Raw genomic sequence first — 25,103 nt, forward strand, 5'->3', positions numbered from 1 at the left:
GGTTATTTATTTTGAGAGAGAGAGAGATTGATTGACTGGGGCAGAGGCAGAGAGAGAGGGAGAAACAGAATCTGAAGCAGGCTCTAGGCTCTGAGCTGTCGGCCCCAATGTGGGGCTTGAACTCACAAGCTATGAGATCATGACCTGAGCTGAAGTCAGATGCTCAACTGACTAGCCACCCAGGTGCCCCTGTGACTTTTTTTTTTTTTTTTTTAAAGTAAGCTCTATACCCAACGTGGGTCTTGAACTCAGCCATCCCAAGATCAAGAGTCACATGCTCTTTGAACTGAGCCAACCAGGTGCCTTGACATTTTATTAACTTTTGATTTTAGTTTCCCCCTGGCTCTTTAAGGGAATAACTAGTATCAGTTTACTGGAGAATACACTGGAGTCCCATCAATCCTGGGAGGGGCCTGTATGGGGACCCTTCTTTGATGGTAGCTATGGGAACATCCAAGTTGGTGTCAGAAGATATGCACAAAACCTTTGAGGACAATCTTTTTTCTAGTGTCCCAGTTGATTACAAATGAGACACTGATTTCTGGGCCAGTGTTTTGATTATGGACGTGTAGGAGGTTACAACAGGAGATATCCAGGTGTTTGAGTTTACTGGCCTTGGAGCTATTGCAGTGATAAGACCACTAATGTGGTGGACTTTTGTTTATCATCCTGTGGTCTCTTCAGAGTGGAAAGGCCATTCTGAAAGAGGATTAGTAGACTCTGAATTCTCAGGCACAGGAGGATAGAGGGGAGTAGTAGGAGTCACATCAGTCTACAGTCTTGTTTGAGGTACCTCTTGTGTCTTTACTTTTTCATTAACTTTTTGAAATCTTTCAGTTAAGCTGAAATAGTTATGCTGTTTTGGAATTTTGAAGCCTTTTTGTAGCTTCTGCACACCAGTTAAAATAGGTACCCCATTTTCTTTGTTTGATTTGGGAACACTTGCTTTCAGGTGCACTTTTTTTTTTTTTTAACATTTTTTTAGTGTTAATTATTTTTGAGAGAGCTAGAGAGACAGAACACAGCTAGGAGAGGGGCAGAGAGAGAGGGAGGCACAGAATCTGAAGGAGGCTCTAGGCTCTGAGCTGTCAGCACAGAGCCTGACGTGGGGCTCGAACTTGATAACTGCGAGATCATGACCTGAGCCGAAGTCGGACGCTTTATTGACTGAGCCACCCAGGCGCCCTTCAGGTGCACTTCTTAAATGAACAATCTTGTTGAATTGGAAAATTCCTCATAATGGCCTTTGTAGTACTAGGTTGTCTTATTAAGATTTTGCCATTTTTGTAGACATCTAGAGCTTCTGGGACCACAGTTCTTAGACAGAAAGTAAGCCTTTGAGCCGGAAGGTGACGTGCCCATTTCCTTGAAACTGGAAGATCACGGTTGTTTAGCTAGGCCTTGGATCTCTTGAAGCCAAATAGATACAAAACAGGGGTGTGAATTGGGGGTTTTGTGGTGTGTTACAGTGTACCTTGTTGCACAGAAGTTTTCTTGAGGTTGGTGGGTGACCTAATGTCAATCTAACCCCTTCCATGACTGACTTACCCTCGCCCTGAGGTCTTAGAGTTAGGTGATGAGCTCTCTGACGACTTCTAAGTGCTTAACCCATGCCCACCAATTTTGTGGCTTTGGTTTCTGAGGTTCCTGTTAGCCACAGCTCAGTTATTTCTTTCACGAGGACATTACAGTGGTAGATGCCCTAATGGCTTTTAATAGTCCAACTTGTGCCTACCCAGGTTTGTAGTGCCATTGATCAAAAGTTTCCGAATTTCTTGTCTTATTTCCCAAGTTCCCCCAGCACTTTGTGCTGTGGACTTACCTGGAGACTTTGTGAGTCTACTAATGCCTGCTCCCTCTTGTGAACTGACACTGTGGCTACCCTGGAACCTTTCCAGGAACTAGATGTTTATATATTTAATATAAATTTATATATAATATGTCTTTTCATATGCTTATTTTAATAACATTTAATATATATCTGTGTTTTATGTTATATGTATTTATATATTATTTAGACATTTACACATTTACTATGCATTTGTACTATATATTTATGTAAATATGTAAATTGGAAAGATACATATTTTTATATATTTAAATACTTATATTTAAACCATATTAATATCAATATATAAATAATACATATGTAAATAAATTGTTATATTTAAATATAAAGTTTACTTGGATTGGAGAGCTGCATGCAAGAGAGCAGAGCTCACATCCCCGTGTGACTTACCCATGGCCCTTGGTATCAAGTAGAGAAATTGTGAACTCACACCATTCAGCTGGCACCTCACCTGTGTGGCTTTTTGTCCCATAGACTGTTAGTAGTCAAGTTCAGATCCCATCCTTCATTGCCACAAACTGTTAAAAAAAATGATTAAAGAAGATGATTGATGCGATACAAAACATACTTTAGTTAACACTTCAGGAAGGAGATGGCCTCTCAAAGAACTGCAGAACAGGTCAGAAGATGGGAAAATTTCATAGGGCAAAGAGTAAAGAACAAGGAGGACACAACTAGAAGGTGTCTGATTGGCTGGGGCCCTGGTGTTCTTGTTTGGGTGAGAAGGCCCAGAGCTTCTTGGCTTGGTGTTTGGAGGCATTGGCTGACTGGATGTTCTGCATTTCTGGTCAAACGGCGAGTTTACGGGGATACTCAAGTTACCTGAGGTTTGGTTTGCTGCAGTGACACCCTGGTTGGCAGGGGCTCCATTTAGAAAATTATTTCAACACTACTTATATTTGATTTTCATCAGTTTGATTATAAGTGTTTCTCTGTATTTTCCTTTTTACATTTACATCATTGTGTTTTTCATGAAGTTGTGAAAATTATTGCTTTTTCTTCTAGTACTTTTCTGCCCTACCCCCTCTCTCACCACCTGTGGCCCCCTAAGCTTCATGTATGATAATACCTTTTAATATTGTTCCAGAGTTCCATTGAGGCTCTGTTAATTTGTTTCATTCTGTTTTTTTCTCTGCCCTTCAAGTTGGATAATTTCAAATGACTGAACCTCAAGTTTATTGATCTTTTCTACTGCCCTGCAGAATCTTCTATTAAACTTCTCCAGTGAAATTTTCATTCTCAATTATTGTACTTTTCATTTCTAGAATTTCCATTTGGGTTATTTTCCTTATTTCCTGTTGTCTGTTGAGATTCCTTTATAAGTTTAATCTTTATGACCATTTTTTTTTTCCCATTGAGCCTTTGAATACAGAACTGTTTTAGTGTCATAGAATTTCTTTTCCTGCTAATTTTGTCATCTGGGTTATCTCAGATTCCCTTCCTATTGAGCTTTTTCTTGGATCATACATTGACAATGGATCACACATTGACTTCCTAGGGTGAATCTGTGGGCAGCCTGAAGTGTTTACCAAACTCCTCTGACTTGGTAAACTCCAAACCCTGTCCTCTGTGAGGAGAAGTTGGCATTCATGTGACTTCTTTCAGCTTGCCATTTGAGGTTTTCCAGTCAGCCCCTAGGAATCTTCCCTGTGCATATGCAGATTTTAGAGTGCCCTGCTGCTTTTACAGCCTTTCTGCCATCTTGCTCACTTGCTAATCCAGGTCTGTGTGCTGACATCTCAAACTTGCATTCTGACCTCTGCAACATGAGAACTGGTGGGTGTCTTTAGGAGTAGAGCCCATGTTTACATAAAACTTCATCTCACTTAGGGTGCTTCACTTCCTTCAAAGGACAATTCTCTCTAGTGTCTCTTTGCTTTTGGTTATCTCTCCAGTACTTTCAAATTGTCTTTTCAAACAAAATGTCAACAGTATTTTCAGTTGTTATCTTTGAGAGGGTTAGTCAAATACTGAATGTGGACTCTCACAGTGACTCAGTTTTTTAAAGCCACCTATTGAGGTATGAGTGACATGTAAAACCTGTACAAACCTGTACTCGATGAATTTGGAAATAAGTATATACCTGTGAAACTATCTCTAGTTTTTGCCATAAACACATCCGTCAACTCGAGGTTTCCTCCTACCCTTAATATTTTTTTATTATTCTTATTACTATTACTATTATTATTATTTGTGTGTGTATATAAGAAAAACACTTGACATAAGATCTATCCTCTTAGCAAGTTTTTAAGTATACGATACAGTACATATCTAGGACTTACTCATTTCCCGGAACTGGAACTTTGTACCTTTGGGCTAATACTTCCTCATTTCCTCCTCCCCAGATGTTTATTTTCAACAACTTTCTTCTAATTGAATGTTAGTTATTGAAAATACCTTGTATATTCATTTTAATTTCAACATTGTTGTTATAATTGCTTATTCTAGTTTGTTGTTAGATTCTTTGGGCTTCTGCACAGACAATACTATCACATGGGATAAATCCTATTTTATTTCCTCCTTTCTATTTTTTGTTATCTTTTAATGATTTTATAATTTTTTAAATTTCGGGTTTAATGTTTATTTATTTTTGAGAGATGGAGCAAGCAATTCAGGGGAGGGGCAGAGAGAGAGGGAGACAGAATTGCTGAAACAGGCTCTATGTTGACAGCAGAGAGCCCAATGTGGATCTCACCCACTATAAGATCATGACCTGAGCCAAAGTCGGATGTTTAATGGACTGATCCACCCAGGCACCCCTGATTTTATAATTTTTAAATGTTTGATCTTTTTTTTAAATTTAATTTTTTATTTTTTTAAATTTACATCCAAATTAGTTAGCATATAGTGCAACAATGATTTCAGGAGTAGATTCGTTAGTGCCCCTTGCTCATTTAGCCCATCCCCCCTCACACTACCCCTCCAGCAACCCTCAGTTTGTTCTCCATATTTATGAGTCTCTTCTGTTTTGTTCCCCCTCCCTGTTTTTATATTATTTTTGTTTCCCTTCCCTTATGTTCATCTGTTTTGTCTCTTAAAGTCCTCATACGAGTGAAGTCATATGATTTTTGTCTTTCTCTGACTGACTACACTTGATCTTAGCCAAAAGGCCGAGAAGCGATTCTCTCTGACTGACTAATTTCACTTAGCATAATACCCTCCAGTTCCATCCACATAGTTGCAAATGGCAAGATTTCCTTCTTTTTGATTGCTGAGTAATACTCCATTGTATATATATCTTTTTTATCCATTCATCCATAAATGGACATTTGGGCTCTTTCCATACTTTGGCTCTTGTTGATAGTGCTGCTATAAACACGGGGGTACATGTGTCCGTTCAAAACAGCACACCTGTATCCTGTGGATAAATGCCTAGCAGTGAAATTGCTGAGTCATAGAGTAGTCCTATTTTTAGTTTTTTGAGGAACCTCCATACTGTTTTCCAGAGTGGCTGCACCAGCTTGCATTGCACCAACGATGCAAAAGAGATCCTCTTTCTCCACATTCTCGCCAACATCTGTTGTTGCCTGAGTTGTTAATGGGAGCCATTCTGACAGGTGTAAGGTGGTATCTCATTGTGGTTTTGATTGGTATTTCCCTGATGATGAGTGATGTTGAGCATTTTTTCATGTGTCGGTTGGCCATCTGGATGTCTTCTTTGGAGAATTGTCTAGTCATGTCTTTTGCCCATTTCTTCACTGGATTGTTTGTTTTTTGGGTGGTGAGTTTGATAAGTTCTTTATAGATTTTGGATACTAACCCTTTATCTGATAATCATTTGCCAATATCTTCTCCCATTCTGTAGGTTGCCTTTTAGTTTTGCTGATGGTTTCCTTCACTGTGCAGAAGCTTTTTATTTTGATGAGATCCCAGTAGTTCATTTTTGCTTTTGTTTCCCTTGCCTCCAGAGATTTGTTGAGTAAGAAGTTGCTTCGGGCATGATCAAAGAGGTTTTTGCCTGCTTTCTCCTCAAGGATTTTGATGGCTTCCTTTCTTACACTGAGGTCTTTCATCCATTTTGAGTTTATTTTTGTGTCTGGTGTAAGAAAGTGGTCCAGGTTCATTCTTCTGCATGTCGCTGTCCAGTTTTCCCAGCACCACTTGCTGAAGAGACTGTCTTTATTCCATTGAATATTCTTTCCTGCTTTGTCAGAGATTAGTTGGCCATACGTTTGTGGGTCCATTTCTGGGTTCTCTATTCTGTTCCATTGATCTGAGTGTCTGTTCTTGTGCCAGTACCATACTGTCTTGATGATTACAGCTTTGTAGTATAGCTTGAAGTCTGGGATTGTGATGCCTCCTGCTTTGGTTTTCTTTTTCAAGATTGCTTTGGCTATTTGGGAGCTTTTCTGGTTCCAGACAAATTTTAGGATTATTTGTTCTAGCTCTGTGAAGAATGCTGGTGTTACTTTGATAGGGATCACATTGAATATGTAGATTGCTCTGGGTAGTATCGACATTTTAACAATATTTGTTCTTCCTATCCAGGAGCAGGGAATCTCTTTCCATTTTTTTTTTTTGTCTTCTTCAATTTGTTTCATAAGCTTTCTATAGTTTTCAGTGTATAGATTTTTCACCTCTTTGTTTAGATTTATTCCTAGGTATTTTATGGTTTTTTGAGCAACTGCAAATGGGATCGATTCCTTGATTTCTCTTTCTGTCGCTTCATTGTTGGTCTATAGGAATGCAACCGATTTCTGTGCATTGATTTTATATCCTGCAACTTTGCTGAATTCATGAATCAGTTCTAGCAGTTTTTTGGCGGCGTCTTTTGGGTTTTCCATATAGACTATCATGTCATCTGCAAAGAGTGAAAGTTTGACCTCCTCCTGGCTGATTTGGATGCCTTTTATTTCTTTGGGTTGTCTGAATGCAGAGGCTAAGACTTCCAAATACTATGTTGAATAACAGTGACAAGAGTGAACATCCCTGTCTTGTTCCTGACCTTAGGGGGAAAGCTTCTCAGTTTTTCCCCATTGAGGAGGATATTAGCATTGGGTCATTCATATATGGCTGTTATGATCTCGAGGTATGCTCCTTCTATCCCTACCTTCTTGAGGGTTTTTATCAAGAAAGGATGCTGTATTTTGTCAAATGCTTTCTCTGCACCTATTGAGAGGATCATATGGTTCTTGTCCTTTCTTTTATTGATGTGATGAATCATGTTAATTGTTTTGTGGATATTGAACCAACCATGCATCCCAGGTATAAATCCAACTTGGTCGTGGTGAATACTTTTTTTAATGTATTGTTGGATCCGGTTGGCTAATATCCTGTTGAGGATTTTTTGTATCCATGTTCATCAGGAAAATTGGTCTGTAGTTCTTTTTAGTGGGGTCTCTGTCTGGTTTTGGAATCAAGGTAATGCTGGCTTCATAGAAAGAGTTTGGAAAATTTCCTTCCATTTCTATTTTTTGGAACACCTTCAAGAGAATAGGTGTCAACTCTTGCTTAAATGTTTGGTAGAATTCCCCTGGAAAGCCATTTGGTCCTGGACTCTTGTTTTTTGGCAGATTTTTGATTACTAATTTGATTTCCTTACTGGTTATGGGTCTGTTCAAATTTCTGTTTCTTCCTGTTTCAGTTTTGGTAGTGTATATCTTTCTAGGAATTTGTCCATTTCTTCCAGATTGCCAATTTTTTCGGCATTAATTGTGCATAATATTCTCTTATTATTGTTTTTCTTTTTGCTGTGTTGGTTGTGGTCTCTCCTCTTTCATTCTTGATTTTATTTATTTGGAACCTTTCCTTTTATTTTTGATCAATCTGGTTAGTGGTTTATCAATTTTGTTAATTCTTTCAAGGAACCAGCTTCTGGTTTCATTAATCTGTTCTACTGTTTTTTTGGTTTCAATAGCATTAATTTCTGCTCTAATTTTTATTATTTCCTGTCTTCAGCTGACTTGGGGTTTTATTTGCTGTTTTTTTTTTCCAGCTCCTTAAGGCATAAGGTTAGGTTGTGTATCTAAGATCTTTCTTCCTTCTTTAGGAAGGCCTGGATTGCTATATACTTTCCTCTTATGGCCGCCTTTGCTCCGTCCCAGAGCTTTTTGGGTTGTGGTGCTATCATTTTCATTGACTTCCCTATACTTTTTAATTTCCTCTTTAACTTCTTGGTTAACCCATTCATTCTTTTTTTTCTTTTTTAATTTTTTTAAACGTTTATTCATTTTTGAGACAGAGAGAGACAGAACATGAATGGGGAAAGGTCAGAGAGAGAGGGAGACACAGAATCTGAAACAGGCTCCAGGCTCTGAGCTGTCAGCACAGAGCCTCACGCAGGGCTCGAACTCATGAACCGCGAGATCATGACCTGAGCCGAAGTCGGACGCCCAACCGACTGAGCCACCCAGTTGCCCCAGCCCATTCATTAATAGGATGTTCTTCAGTCTCCAAGTATTTGTTACCTTTCAAATTTTTTCTTGTGGTTGATTTTGAGTTTCATAGCTTTGTGGTCTGAAAATATGCACGGTATGATCTCTATCTTTTTGTACTTACATAGGGCTGATTTGTGTCCCAGTGTATGGTCTATTGTGGAGAACATTCCATGTGCACTGGAGAAGAATGTATATTCTGCTCCTTTAGAATGAAATGTTCTGAATATATCTGTTAAGTCCATCTGGTCCAGTGTGTCATTCAAAGCCATTGTTTCTTTGTTTTTTTTTTTTAATTAAAAAAAAAAATTTTTTTCAACGTTTTTTATTTATTTTTGGGACAGAGAGAGACAGAGCATGAACGGGGGAGGGGCAGAGCGAGAGGGAGACACAGAATCGGAAACAGGCTCCAGGCTCCGAGCCATCAGCCCAGAGCCTGACGCGGGGCTCGAACTCACAGACCGCGAGATCGTGACCTGGCTGAAGTTGGACGCTTAACCGACTGCACCACCCAGGCGCCCCTCTTTGTTGTTTTTTTGATTAGATGATCTGTCCATTACTGTGAGTGGGGTGTTGAAGTCTCCTACAATTATGGTATTACTATCGAAGAGTTTCTTTATGTTTGTGATTAATTGATGTATATATTTGGGTGCTTTCGCATTTGGCACATAAATGTTTATAATTGTTAGGTCTTCTTGGTCTATAGACCCCTTGATTATGATGTGATGGCTCTCTCCATCTCTTGATATAGTCTTTATTTTAAAGTCTAGATTGTCTGATATAAGTATGGCTACTCCTGCTTTCTTTTGTTGACCATTAGCATGATAGATGGTTCTCCATCCCCTTACTTTCAATCTGAAGGTGTCTTTAGGTGTAAAGTGGGTCTCTTATAAACAGCGTATAGATGGATCTTGTTTTCTTATTCATTCTGTTACCCTATGTCTTTTCATTGGAGTATTGAGTCCATTGACATTTAGAATGAGTACTGATGCTTATAGAGCATCATGAGTATTATGATGCTTATAGAGTTGGAGTTTCTGGTGGTGTTTTCTGGTCCTTTCTAATCCTTGTTGCTTTTGGTATTTTACATCTATATGTGTGTGTGTATGTATATATACATATATATATATTTACATATATACATATGTAATATACATATATATACATATATATTTTACATATATATTTACATACATATGTGTGTGTGTGTGTGTGTGTGTATACACACACATACATACATTTTTTTTTCATCTTTTTTCCCCTCAGAGAGTCCTCCTTAAAATTTCTGGCAGGGCTGGTGTAGTACTCACAAACTCCTTTAATTTTTGTTTGTCTGGGAAACTTTTTATCTCTCCTTCTATTTTGAATGACAACTGTGCTGCATAAAGAATTCTTGGCTGCCTATTTTTCTGATTCAGCACACTGAATATATCCCACCACTCCTTTCTGGCCTGCCAAGTTTCTGTGGATAGGTCTGCTGCAAACCTGATCTGTCTTCCCTTGTAGGTTAGGGACTTTTTTCCCTTGCTGTTTTCATGATTCTCTCCTTGCCTGAGTATTTTGTGAATTTGACTATGATATGCCTTGCTGATGGTTGTTTTTTGTTGAATCTAATGGGGGGTCCTCCGTGCTTCCTGGATTTTGATGTCTGCGTCTTTCCCCAGGTTAGGAAAGTTTTCTGCTATGATTTGCTCACATAACCCTCCTACCCACATTTCTCTCTCTTCCTCTTCTGGGTCCCCTATGATTCTGATGTTGTTCCTTTTTAATGAGTCACTGATTTCTCTAATTCTTAAATCGTGCTCTTTTGCCTTAATCTCCCTCTTTTTTTCTGCTTCATTATTCTCTATAAGTGTGTCCTCTATGTTGCTGATTCTCTGTTCTGCCTCATCCATCCTTGCTGCCGCAGCATCCATCCATGATTGCAGCTCAGTTATAGCATTTTTAATTTCATTCTGACCTATTTTTTAGTTATTTTGTCTCTACAGAAGAGGATTCTAATCTATTTCTGACTCCAGCTAGTATTCTTATTATCGTGATTCTAAATTCTGGTTCAGACATCTTGCTTGTATCTGTGCTGGTTAAATCCCTGGCTGTCGTTTCTTCGTGCTCTTTTTTTGGTGTGAATTCCTTCATTTTGTCATTTTGAAGGGAGAAAAGGAATTAGTGAGGTAGAAAAATTGAAATTAAAAAAATTAAAATTAAAAAAATATTAAAATTAAAAATTAAACACACACGTACACAAATTGAATAGATGATGCTAGATCCTAAGTGTGTTTTGGTCTGAGTGTAGAAAGTGTTGTGACAGATAGAGAAAAAAAGTGGGGGGGGAGAAAAAAAGGAAAATCGTTTGAGAATTTGAAAAAATGTATACACTGAGGTAGACTAAAATGAGATGATGGGGGTAAAATAGAATTTGAAAAAATATACACAAGAGTAAAGAATATAGTAGAAAAATTAAAGAAAAATATTTTTAATAAAAATTAAAAGTAAATATAATTTTTTCTTTTCCTGTATTCAATAAAAAAGAAAAGAAACAAAAAAGACAAAAAAGATTAAAAAACAAAAAAAGGAAATCGTTTGAAAATTTGAAAAAGTGAATACACTGCAGTAGACTAAAATAAAATGATGGAAGTAAAATAGAATTTGAAAAAATTTACGTAAAAGCAAAAAATATATTAAAATTAAATAAAAATACTTTTAATAGAAATTGAAAGTAAAAATGAAGTTTTCTCTTTCTGCATTCAAGAAAAAGAAAAAGAAAAAAATGAAAAGAATGAAAAAAGAAAAAAAGGAAATTGAAAATTTGAAAAAGTGAATACACTGAAGCAGACTGAAATAAAATGATAGAAGTAAAATAGAATTTGAAAAAAATACACAAAAGTAAAAAATATAGTAATAAGAGTTAAAGAAAAATATTTTTATTTTTATTTTTATTTATTTTTATTTTTTTTTTAAATTTTAACGTTTATTTATTTTTGAGACAGAGAGAGACAGAGCATGAACGGGGGAGGGTCAGAGAGAGGGAGACACAGAATCTGAAACAGGCTCCAGGCTCTGAGCTGTCAGCACAGAGCCTGATGCGGGGCTCGAACTCACGGACCGCGAGATCACAACCCGAGCTGAAGTCGGCTGCTCAACCGACTGAGCCATCCAGGCGCCCCAAGAAAAATATTTTTAATAAAAACTGAAAGTAAAAGTGAATTTTTTCTCTTTCTATATTCAAGAAAAAGAAGTGTAAAGGAGAGAAAAAAAAGAAAGAAAATTGAATAGATGAATCTCCTAATGGATTGAAGTAGGACTGAAATTACTTTGTTTTTCCCTAGAAGTCAGTCTATGTAGCACTTTATAGTCCATAAACTAAGACAGCGGTGAGACTTGTGTTCTTGAAGAGCGAAGTTGGCCCAGTTGGGCGAGTCTCTAAAGCCTCTGCTCTCCACTAGATGGTGCTGCTAGCCTACTGGGGTGGATTGCTGCGGTGCTCGTAGGTGTGTATGTGCATGTGCAGGAGCGGTGAAAATGGCGCCACCCAGCTACCCAGTCTGTTTTCCCCGATCTGCAATCATGCACCCATCCTCTGTCTTCAGCTCTCGTCCCCTTCCCGCTTTTTCACTCTCTGTGACCAGGCCCCTGGCAGTACCTCTCTCCCAAGTTTTGTCTCAGATGCGGCTGTTCCCCAGCCCCTTTCTTCTGAAGGACTGTGGCTTTGACCCGTTCCGCCCCTCTGCTGGAGGGTCTCATCAAGCAATGGCCAAAAAATGGCCGAATGTCGGCTGCACCCAGGAACGCTTGCTGGACCCTGCTGCTGCCCGTGCCCCGAGACTGTGGTCAGGTGCCTGCCCGCCCCAGAAAAAGTTCGTGAGATAGTGTAGCAGCAGCATTTTGGGGATTATGGAAAATCACAACACCCATCTGGCACCAGGCTTCACCCTTAACAACCTTGTTCCAGCACCAGCGAGTGTGGCCGTTTTCTGGGGTCTGCCGGGACCAGGTGGCTTCAACAGTGTCTACCAAATGCCCTTCCAGCAGTGGAACTGCTTTTCCCCATGTGGCCCGAAAACCTCTGAACCCCACTCTGCTCCTGGGGATTCACCTTTCCCACCAGAGCACTGCTAGGTTTTGAGCTACAGAGTTGCAGATTTTGCGCTCCCCTTGTTTACAGTCTTAACAGAATTTAAACCCTCTCCTTTCTCCTTTCTCCCTTTTTAGTTTAGTCCCTGTGGCTGTTTCTAATTTTCCACTTTCTTTCCAGCTGCTTTTGGGGAGGGGTGCTTTGCCCATATTCTCCCCCCGCCCAGTCTCCGTCGTCTCTCTGCCTGCAAAAGTGGCTCTGTGCCCACCGCCAGCTTCTCTCTCCCCAAGTACACCTCTCCGTGGCATGCACCTACTGAATTCTTTGGTTCAGGTTGTGCAGATTGTTGTGTTAATCCTCTATTCAGTTTTCTAGGTGTGTAGGATGGTTTAATGTTGGTCTGGCTCTATTTCATGGACGCGAGTCACACAAAAAACTTCCCTGCTGTTCTGCCTTCTTGGCTCCTCCGCTTTAAATGTTTGATGTTAATGTGTTACTAAGAACACTGGAATAAAAACAATAATACTAGTGCATATTATTGTTTTTGATTTCAAAAGACACAATTTTCACATTTTACCATTGTGTTGCTTGCTGTAGCTTTTTATAGATATCCTTTTTTTTTTATAATAATGAATGTTAAGTATCTTTTTGAGTCTGTAGGATCAATCATTATTTTTCTCCTTTAGTCTTTTAAGATGGTAAATTACGTTCATTTATTTTTTATTTTTTCTTTTTTCAACGTTTTTTTTTTTTATTTATTTTGGGACAGAGAGAGACAGAGCATGAATGGGGGAGGGTCAGAGAGAGAGGGAGACACAGAATCGGAAACAGGCTCCAGGCTCCGAGCCATCAGCCCAGAGCCTGACGCGGGGCTCGAACTCACGGACCGCGAGATCGTGACCTGGCTGAAGTCGGAGGCTTAACCGACTGCGCCACCCAGGCGCCCCACGTTCATTTATTTTTTAATGTTAAATATATATATATGTACATTTCAAGTCTTTTTCATTTGTTTCTAAATTAGGTTCATTATTTATACCTTTAGGATTTAGCATGACTGTTCAAGAGTGTTATTTTTTTTTTTTCATGTTTTTCTCATTAAGCTTTGCTGTCAGGAGTGTACTAGTTCATTACAGTGAGGCAGTTCTGTATTTTGTCATAGTATGTATGAAAATGCAGTTATTTGATTTTTTTCCCACCAACAAAGTTGTCTGTTTATTTTATTTAAAAGTTTCTTTTTCTTTTTTTTTTTTTTTAAATTTTTTTTTTAACATTTATTTATTTTTGAGACAGAGACAGAGCATGAACGGGGGAGGGGCAGAGAGAGAGGGAGACACAGAATCGGAAGCAGGCTCCAGGCTCTGGGCCATCAGCCCAGAGCCTGACGTGGGGCTCGAACTCACGGACCGCAAGATCGTGACCTGAGCCGAAGTTGGACGCTCAACCGACTGAGCCACCCAGGCGCCCCTAAAAGTTTATTTTTCTTAATGTTAATAAGATCTTTGGAGTTTTAATTTATTTTTGAGTAAATTTTGCGAAATTAAATTTTTCCTGCAAGGTGTCAATCTTATCCAAATTTTTTGTTTATGGAGATAAAGTAGTCATAATATCCTTTGATGATGTCTTTAATGTCTGCTTCATTCATCATTATGTGGATTTTTCTTTTAGTTCGTTTTTAAGTTATTTATTTTGAGAGAGACAGAGAAAGTGTGAGCTGGGGAGGGGCAGAGAGAGAGGAAAAGAGAGAGCCCCAAGCAACTCCCTGCTGTCAGCTCAGAGCGCAACTTGGGACTCCATCCCAGAAACTGTGAGATCACAAACTGAGCCAAAATCAAGACTCAGACGCTTAACTGACTGAGCCACCCAGGCAGTCTGGATTTTTCTTTTTCATTATTAAAGGAGTTTATTGAACATTATTTTCTTTTTGTTAAAGTATGTTTTGGCAGAATTAGTCAAATTTATGCTAGATGTCAAAGAACCAATTATTCACTTCCTTTGTCTTTTATATATATTGTATTTTGTTAAATTATTATCTTAGGTTTATCATTTCATTTTTTTATATATATATTCCTTGGGCTATTCTTTGTTAATTGCCTATTAATCTTTTAACATGGATGGCTAAGGTGTAATTTTCACTATGTCTTCTTAATAGAAACATTTGACACTGTTCATTTTTGTGCATATCCATGATAGCTTCATCCTATAAGGTTTTTGGAGTTCTTTCTATTTTTAATTAGGATTTTTCCATGATTCATAAATTTTTAGATGTTTGATTATTTGATTTTAAAATTAATTTTTTAAACAGATTCTTTTTTATAATGTTTGTTTGAGAGAGAGAGAGAGAGAGAGAGAGAGAAAGAGAAAGAGAGAGACGGAGAATCCCAGGCAGGCTCACCACTGTCAGTGTGGAGCCTGATGCTGGGCTCAAACTTGCAAACTATGAAATCATGACCTGAGCCAAAATTAAGAGTCTGATGCTTAACCTACTGAGCCACGCAGGCACCCCTTAAAATTAATTTTCTTACGGATGGATTTTAAAAAGGCTTACCTTTAAAATACATACTTTTTAATTTCTTGAGGCTTGCTTCATGAGCCATTGGCCAGTTTTCATGGAACTAATTTCTATCGTAGCATTAATTTTCTAGGCATCCTTGAAAAGAATGAGTATTTTCCATTTGTTCTGTGTCATTAATTCAGATTTGTAAATTATGTTGTTTGTTCTCTAACTTACCAATTTTTATTGTTTTTCTTGATTTATAAACTAAAGAGAGATGTATATGAAAAGCTAACCATGATGGGTGCTTTTTAAATTCTGTTTTGAAATTTCTGTCGGTTTGCTTCATGTATTTTGGAGCTGCCTCAGATGCATCCAAGTTTTGAAATGCTAAATCTTTCTGACCTACATTATGTTTCAAAATTTTTTTGGCCTGAGTTTGTATTTTATGGTATTAATAAAAGCACACAAGGTTATTTGATTAACATTTTCCATATTTTTATGTTTGTGTATTTCTTTCTTTCTTTTTTTTAAGTTTGTGTATTTATTTGTTTTGATAGCAGGAGCAGTGGAGGGGCAGAGAGAGAGAGAGAGACAGACAGACAGACAGATGGAGAGAGAGAGGACCCCAAGCAGGCTCTGTGCTGTCAGTTTGGAGCCTGATGTGGGGATCGATCCCACAAACTGTGAGATCATAACCTGAGCTGAAATCAAGAGTCAGACATTCAACTGGTTGAGCCACCCAGGCACCCCTATTTTTCTTTTATATCATGTTTTAAATGGATGACAGTTGTTGGATTTTTGTTTTTTACTTCAGTCTGAATACGTTTGTCTTTAAATGAAGCATTTTCTCCATCTACAGTTATTATTACTCTTATTTTGGATTACTTTCTGCCATCTTGTTTAATTCTTTATGTTCATTCTACCTTTTTCTATGTTTTCTTTGCTTTTTTTCTTTTGTGTTATAATTTGGTTTGTGTGATTTTTCTTTAAATGTTTACACTTCTGTTTATGTACAAGCTATATATTCTGTGTGGTTTTTAGTTATTGTTATCATAGACATTTTTAACATCCACACTTAGTATTTCAAAATCAAGTCAATTGGGGTGCCTGCGTAGCTCAGTTGGTTAAACTTCCAACTTCGGTGCAGGTCATGGGTTCAAGGCCCATGTGCAGCTCTGTGCTGACAGCTCAGAACCTGGAGCCTGCTTCAGATTCTGTCTTCCTGTCTTTCTGCCCCTCTCCTGCTCTCACTCTGTCTCTGTCTCTCTCTCAAAAATAAAAAAACTAACATTAAAAAACAGAAAAGAAAAATTTTCAAAATTGAGTCAGGTAACAATTTTACATTCTTCTTGAACAATTTGAAGATCTTAGAACATATTACTACACACTTTTCCCACTCACGTGTGACTTTTATGTCTATCCCATTTGTTTTTAATCCCACAGAACAGCATTACTTATGTTTTATACAGTGTTTGCCCTGAATAACCTGTAGGTTGCCTTTACCTTGTGTTCAGGTCAGTACTCCTTCATGCAAATCAGATGTTCAGTTTGAATACTTTCCTTATGCTTGAAAAAATGTAAATATCTTGGTTCTTCTGGTGGCAAACTGAAGATTTTGTGTAACTGAAAATGCCTATATTTTACCCTAGTGTTTGGAAGTTATTTTCTCTGGGAATATAATTCTAGGCTGACACTTTACTAAGCACATTTATTTGTTGTTTTGGTTTCATCCCTGCTATTGAGAAGCCAGCTTTTAGTCTCATTGTTATTCCTGCTTTGGAAATTTGTCTTTTTTCTTTTCCTGTTCTTAAATTCTTCTCCTTATTTTTGTTGCTCTGAAGTTTTTCACTATATTGTCATAGTGGGTATTTTTATTTATTTATTTATTTATTTATTTATTTATTTATTTATTCAGCTCTAGATTCACTGGATTCACCTGAATCAAAAGAATGGAGCCCTTCACAATTTTTAGAAAAATCTTCAGTAGTTTTTTTTTTTTTTTTTTCAAAAATTGCCTTTCTCTCTTTTCTCCCATTCTTGGACTCTAATGTTCTAGGATTTTTGTTTGCCGTGTCTCTTAAATTCTTTTTTATATTTTCATTTCTTTGTCTCTCTTTACAGTCTACTCACACACACACACACACACACACACACACACAGTAGTGAAATATACACAGTGCTAATGTAGATCAGTGATTTAGTTCAGCCATCAGTTTTAAAATTTAATTTATTATATTTTTTATTTCAGTAAGTTCCCCCTGGTTATTTTTATAATTTCTTATTTCTTATTTGTGTTGCCAGTTCTGCCTTTTCCTCTTAATATTTATTTGATGTTCTTATTTTTCATGCTTGAGTATTTTATACTGCATATTTTAAAATGTATTTTGAAACAGACTTACCTGTTTTGATACAAAGTCCTTGATGGCAGGGGTTTTGATTATTTTACTTGCTACTCTTTCCAGAGCATAGAAGAGTGCCAAACTGAGGACACTTAGTAATCCTTTGTTGAATAAATTAATGATAAATTATACTCTGATGTTTTCAATCCTGAAGTATTTGTGTGTCTGACTCCCTGCCTGCTTTTTCTCTTGGTTCTTGCTCATAGTACTTTGTTTCCAGGTAAATCTGATTATTTTTGATTTAAGCGCATTTTTCTTGAAACTTTATTTACGAAACGTGTTTTCCTCCTGAGAGGATTGTGTTTATTTTTGGCAGCTTCTTGGACTCACTCCCAATCTGGAGCAACTGTAAACTAAGTTACTGGCTTTCTGTTTTTTGCACTACCTGTGTCATATGAATTCAAGTTGCAGTATCTACATGTGAGAGGTTTCTGTTCATTCTTTTCTTTTTCCCCTCCTCTTACCATCATCAAGGTTCAAGGCAAACAATGTCCTTGCTAGTGGTTTTGAGAAGGCATGTTTTTGTTTAGTCCATCTGTACATTGGCAGTTAATTTCCTAGATTGGTCCTGTTCAGTAGAAGTGTAATGTGAGCCATTATACGTAAGGTAAAATATTCTAGTAGCAACATTAAAAAGTAGAAAGAAAAGTCTTAGTCATATTTTATTTAATGTCATTTTAGTAGGTAATATTGAAAACATTAGTGAGTGGGGCACCTGGGTGACTCATTTGGTTAAGTGTCTGACTTCAGCTCAGGTCATGATCTCACTGTTCTTGAGTTTGAGTCCCACATCAGGCTCTGTGCTGACAGCTTGGAGCCTGGAGCCTGCTTTGGATACTGTATCTCTCTATCTCTCTCTCCCTCCTCCACTCATGCTCTCTCTCTCTCAAAATAAATAAATTAAAAAAAATTTTTAGAAAAATCAGTGAGCATTTTACATTCTTTCTTCATAAGAAGTCTTTGAAATGTGGTATTTTACACTTAGAACACATCAATTCAGGCAAGGTTTTTCTTGAAAAAACTTCCTGTGTGTATATGTTTTTAAAAATTTATAGTTGAAAAGTAAATTTGAGTACACAAGTTTCCCAGCCAAGCCATATGTTTTCAAATAACCTAATTAAGTATGGGTTTTTATTTTATTTTATTTTATTATTTTATTTTTTTTTTAACGTTTATTTATTTTTGAGACAGGGAGAGACAGCATGAATGGGGGAGGGTCAGAGAGAGAGAGGGAGACACAGAATCTGAAACAGGCTACAGCCTCTGAGCTGTCAGCACAGAGCCTGACGCGGGGCTGGAACTCACGGACCACGAGATCATGACCTGAGCCGAAGTCGGATGCTTAACCGACTGAGCCACCCAGGCGCCCGAGTATGGGTTTTTAAGTTAAAATTAATTAAAATAAAGTACCAATAAAAATTCAATTTCTCAGTTTCACTAGACAGATTGCAAGTACTCCATAGCCACATTGGCCTTTGACTGCTGTATGGATAGTACAACTCTCTGGTTTTACTTTATGGGGGCTTCTTGGACTGTCTAATCCTACATCGTGGGCAGGTGCTACTTTTTTTCTCATGTCCCTGAGCAACATGTTGATAACCAAATTTCAAGGCCAACCATATTATGGTAAATGGGTTTGTAGAATATTGCATTCATTGTTCCTCTTTCTAATTCATATTCAGGCTTTTCCTTATTTTTAGGAAGAGAATGGTGTTGAACTATTTAAAACCTTTTTGTTGTTGTTGTTGTTAGGTTATAAATATATTTTATTTATTTATTTTTTTAAGTTTATTTATTTTGAGAGAGAGAGAGAGAGAGCAGGGGAGGGGCAGAGAAAGGAAGAGAGATAGAATCCCAAGCAGGCTCCGTGCTGTCTGTCAGTGCAGGGACCAGTGCGGGGTCATGAGTTCAGAACTCATGAACTGTGAGATCATAACTGGAGCTGAAATCCAGAGTCGGGCCCTTAGCTGACAGAGCCAGCCAGGTGCCCCATGGTTAGGTAATAAATATATTTTAAATAATTTATTTTCTTAAACGTTTATTTATTTTTGAGAGAGAGAGAGCGCACGAGCGCGCACAAGTTGGGGGGGGGGTGGAGAAAGGGAAACACAGAATCTGTAGCAGGCTCTAGGCTCTGAGCTGTCAGCACAAAGTCCCACACGGGGCTCGAATGCATGAACCGTGAGATCATGAACTGAGCTGAAGTGGGATTCTTAACCAACTGAGCCACCCAGGAGCCGCTTAAATAATATTTTTAATACTTGATCCTGCATTAAAAAACATTGTTTCACTGGGAGAGTCCGTGATAGTAGGTGGTCTTCCGTTCTTTCTGCACAAGAAGTTTGAGTCATTTCATCTGGAGGAAAACACAGAAATGTTTATTCCTCAAAAATATTTAACAGTAGGGCACCTGCCTGGGTGACTCATTTAGTTAAGTGTCCAACTCTTGGTTTTGGCTTGGGTCATGATCTCACATTTCGTGGGGCCGAGCCCCACATTGGGCTCTGCATTGAAGGTGCAAAGCCTGTTTAGGATTCTACCCCCACTCTTTTTGCCTCTCCCCCCCACTAAAATAAATAAACATCTAAAAATATATTTAACTGTAACATCTCAAGTAATTGTAAGTCTTAAGAGAAATATGATTTAAATAATAAAAATGTGAAAGGACTTGCCATTTAAATAGGCTATTTCATACCAAAATGTACTGCAAGATATGACAGTTCCTTCATTGTTAAGGTTAGTAATGGATATCCTATTTGCTGTACTTGAAATATTGAACAAGTGGGAAATATTTTAAAATAAAAATAGCATTCATCAGGAAAGGTTAATTTATACTCTTTAAGAAATAGCGCCTAGACTTTCTTCAGGGTGACTTTGGTAGTCTTTCTCTTTCATGGAAGGTAATGAATGTGATGGAGGATAAGTTTCTTATAATCTCTCTCTTTTTTTTTTTTTTAATTTTTTTTTTACGTTTATTTATTTTTGAGACAGAGAGAGACAGAGCATGAACGGGGGAGGGGCAGAGAGAGAGGGAGACACAGAATCGGAAGCAGGCTCCAGGCTCGGAGCCATCAGCCCAGAGCCCAACATGGGGCTCGAACTCATGGACCGCGAGATCGTGACCTGGGCTGAAGTCGGACGCTCAACCGACTGAGCCACCCAGGCGCCCCTCTTATAATCTCTCTTACTTCTCTGACTGATTGCTCTTGCTCTTTATGTGTTAATGCTAACATTCTTTCAGTTCTCATACCTGGAACTCTTCTTTATTTGTGGTACATGGTACACACAGAAGCATGGAAGTCTCTGTTCTTGTTTTTTTTTTAATTGAAAACATTTTTTTAGAGAAGGAGAGCATGCAAGTGAGTGGGGAGGGGGCAGAGGGGAAGTGGCAGAGAGGAGGAGAGAGAAAATCTTAAGCAGGCTGCATGCTCATAGCAGAGCCTGATGTGGGGCTCCGTCCCACTACCCTGGGACCATAACCTGAGCCAAAATGAATAGTTGGACACTCAACCAACCGAGCCACCCAGGCGCCCCTGGAAGACTTTGTTTTAAAATGAGGTTAGTTTACCCAAATGGTAAAAACTTGGGAGCTTCATTATAAAACTCTGTGCAACAGAAAACATACAATGCCTGGGCTCTTGAACACCCAGTTTTCTTAGTAAACACATGGAGTTTTTATAGGTTGAAAAACTAGCAATAGAGTATCATAAGGCATTTGACAACTAATTCATTTGCCTAACATATAACTTAGTGGTAGAAATAAACTGATGTCTATTATAGAAGTGTCCAGTTTCTTGGTACAGTTTGTATCATTTATTTATGCTGTTAAAAATTGTTCCATGAAGTAGGTTTACATTAGATAGTCCATTTGATTAATAGTGATTTATTGAGCAGTTACTATATAGGTAAGGTGCATATTTGTAAGAGATACATAAAGAAAAGACATGTTTCTTTTCCTTATGGAGCAAAGTGAAAATGTGCATTTTAAATTATACACACCTAAACACATGAAAGGCCTAGGTTTCCCAAACACATGAAAGGCCATAAATACGTTTTGTTTTCATAAATACTTTTTAATAATTTCTGTCAGGGAGAAAGACCTTCCTCTGCCCTAAGGTTCTTCTAGCTGCACTTAGAATCAAATTGACATGAGACAGATTAACAGAAGAGAATCAAATTTCACAGGTGTACATATGGGGAATCCACACAGACACGGAGTTCCAATCATGGTGCGGGGACAGGAAGCTTTTCTGAGCTAAGGGGAGGGGTAGAGCCTGGGGGTACAGAGAGGAGAAAAGTCACTAACCAAAAAGGTGAAAAGAGATGTTTGGAAAAAGAAGACTGTTGTGTTATCCAAATGAGTTCCTTCTTAGGTCAAGTGGAGTCAATGTTAATATTTCTCTTCCTGGTATAGGCTCTCCTTTTCAGTGTAAATTGAGGCAGTTACGGGGGAGGCAGAGTGCCTTTCCTGCATCTGCTGGGCTTTTGTTTTAACTCGACACGATCTTCATGTCAAAGTGGCACATTTGGGGGCAGCCTGCCGGAGGCCCCTATACTTGGTTATACACCGTGAAGTTTCCTTCTTTTTTCCATAAAGGTGGGTATCTTTAAACTTAACATCCAGCTTCTTCCCATGTGCTGAGGCCACATGTAAACTGGTAACTACTGTAAGTATCTCCCGATTTTCTCTTCCTTGCCTCTTAGCCAGAAACCATCTTCTTTTCTTTCTTCTTTTTCTTTACATTTCTATAGCATTGTTCCCATGTCTCTCACAGGCCATATTTCTTACTGATTTGTATTTGATTTCTGTGTACTCATCTAATTTTCTTTGCAGCTTTTGAAGATCCTAAAGTCAGAATCCATTCTCAGCCTTTGGTATTCCAACTTTGAGAAAATGAAAACGCACCAGAAACAAACTTTATATAATTTTCCCTTACATGTAGACAAATAATATTGCTCTCTCAGTTGAACAGTACAAATTAAACTCATCTAGCATTTTTGTCGGCAGGAAAATTCCAGAAGGTGGCAATTCTCATTTTACCCCAAACCAGCTTTAAATCCAGTAAGAAATAAGTAGGCTTGTGGAAGCTAGAAGTAAATTTGTAAGTTATTGTCGTCAGATAACTGTAGTTTATTTTTCTTGTAGTTAGGTCTTCACTAAAATGACTAGGACAATACCTAATAGAAGTGCTAAAAGCACAAATTTTTACATGTTATAAAACTTACGTACATTTATTTGCAGCACTGTTGTTCACTGAATGATTTCTAAGAGGTAGGAAAGGGAGAATTGCTTACAAGAGGAGAGTCGTTGGAGATAGCACAAATTAAATCTTGGTAACAAGCCAACACCAATATTTTATTTGATAAAATAGCTTTTAAAAACATCTAACTTTCCGATTTATTCGTGCTTAATTAAAAATCCTACTTTTACGGTTTCAAAAGACACTGAAGATCAATACTTACATAGTAATTCAATTTGTAAGATCTGTGAATAGATACAAAATAAAATAAATTTTGGATACTTTGAGCAATTTGAAGCATCATCAAAATATACAGAGTTGTGAGTTAGTTTAATGCAAATAACACATATTTATACTTTCAACATTGGCATTTATAAAAAGCTAGTACTGAAACTTAGACCCTGGCTACATTGTACTTTTCATCAAATTGGTAGTCTCATTCTTACAATGTCATTATTTTATCTGAAACTACTTCTTTTTAACCATGAAATGTAATTTAAAATCAGAAAATGTGCTTTGTATTCTCATAATCAAATTTCCTAATATTTGTCACGTTTAAGAAATAGTGTACAAACACTATAGTTTTTCTTTAAGCAAATTATCATTGCAAAAGTTACTTTTCTCTGATTATTGGAAGGTATTTTCTATTAGTGTAATGACTAAGCTTTTCAAATATTCATTGGGAGGAGGAAAAATTTACATGTTGTTGATAATAGACCTATTTTTCAAAATGACAAAGGAAGTTGTGCTATCTGATAAGCATTTTATTAAAAAGTGGAGTGGAATAGTAATATAACAGCTTTTCTCTCCATCCTGAATTCAGGTTTCCTGTTTTCCCAGTTAAATCTCAGGGGGAAGTCCTTAACTCGGGTAATCCTATATCCATGAGCCCTTTACATTGTTTAACCATGTGTATTGAGACCATTATGTTTTCCCCAAGAGTGTTTCAACTTTGTATGAGATTGAGGAGGTTAGGCAGAATGTAAACGTTTTGGGAAATATCACACATAGATATGTGAAAGGTTCAAAGGCTGCATGCTAACTGAAATAGGGAGCCAGTTTCCAAGTCATTGCAAAAGTCACTATGTCAGTAGGAGTGGCTTTTGGTTTTGGTCAGAGCTCTGCTAAATTTTATTTATCTAAATATTACTCTAGAGTGCATATTTATCAGAGTACATAGACATTAGTTGAAAGTATTTGGAAATTGACCTGATGGAAAAATAAACTAATCTAACACCAGAGTGTTGAAACTAAACAACATTATTGGTCACTGTGAATTTGTATGTGCCTGTTTTAGGGGACGATGTGGGAAAGGTAAAAATCAGTCTATATAAGCACTATTCTTCCAAAATTATGTTTCATCGATATGTTATTTTTTAACTTTAATTTAATTGTATTAAAAAAATTTTTAAATGTTTATTTTTGAGAGAGAGAGAGAGAGAGAGAGAGAGAGAGAGAGAGAGGAAGAGAATGTGAGCGGGGCGGGGCAGAGAGAGAGGGAGACATAGAATCTGAAGCAGGCTCCAGGCTGAGCCGTCAGCACAGAGCGCAACGTGGGGCTCAAATTCACAAGCCAGGAGATCATGACCTGTGCTGAAGTCGGACACTTAACCAACTAAGCCACACAGGTGCCCCCATGAATACATGTTATTAACTGTATTTTTTAGTACCATAAAACATAAAAAAGGAGTTTTACAATGTATTCTCTTTGTAGTAACTATTTTCAGTACTAATTTTCAGTAACTATTGCATGAAGGCTTAATGTAAAATTTGTTCTTTACTTAAGCTATTATTAAATATACCTAACACTTGTGGAAATATTCATTGAATTCACACAATTGAAGATGAAAACAGTTTTTAATAATTTAACAGAAAACTAAGTGAATATAAGATTTAAGAAGATCATAATTTCTCCTTTTTAAATGCATAGTCTATTTGATATTGAACAAAAAACGGTTAATCTTTATCAGTCAAGACAAATTGAATTAATTTTAATCTTGCAAATTGAATTAAATTTGTTCCACAGTGACACAATTCAACTTAAAAACAATTTTGGAAATTTTACTTCCAAACTCTCTATTTTTGACTTTGCCCCAACGATAGGTTCTACAGATAGTACTAGGAAAAAATTGAGTTTATTGCTTAACCAAATGCACATGTAGGGCTCATTAAAAATGATAGAAGATCTCTATTTGATTTTTCTTTTATATTATTTTTAAATTTTTATTTATTAAAAAGAAAGGTGGGGGCAGTAAATGAATTTATTATCTGTAAGACCTTGGTTTCACCATTATTTACCATAATAATATTCTCCTCTATTCCACAGGTTAGTACATAATTTAGCTTCTTGAAATGTTACCTTGATCTCTAATTTAATTACAAATTTCTACATGCAACCTATTATGAATTGCTTTTTAGTATTACACAATCAGAATTAAATATTCAGCTAATAAGATATAAAGGGTTCTATCAACTTGAAGCAGAGTTATTTTATGTATTACTTTTATATGAATTAGAAGGAGTCTTGTGAAGTTTTGGTACTTAATAAATGATTTCTATAAATCAAGTGTATTTCTGAAAGTTAAATAAATAAATATTACCAAATATTTATTTGATAATTAAAGACACATAATTGATAAGACTAAAATTTGTTGTCTGGAACACTATATACTGCT

This window comes from Panthera tigris, chromosome A1 (assembly GCF_018350195.1).
Source record: "Panthera tigris isolate Pti1 chromosome A1, P.tigris_Pti1_mat1.1, whole genome shotgun sequence".
Classification (NCBI taxonomy): Eukaryota; Metazoa; Chordata; class Mammalia; order Carnivora; family Felidae; genus Panthera; species Panthera tigris.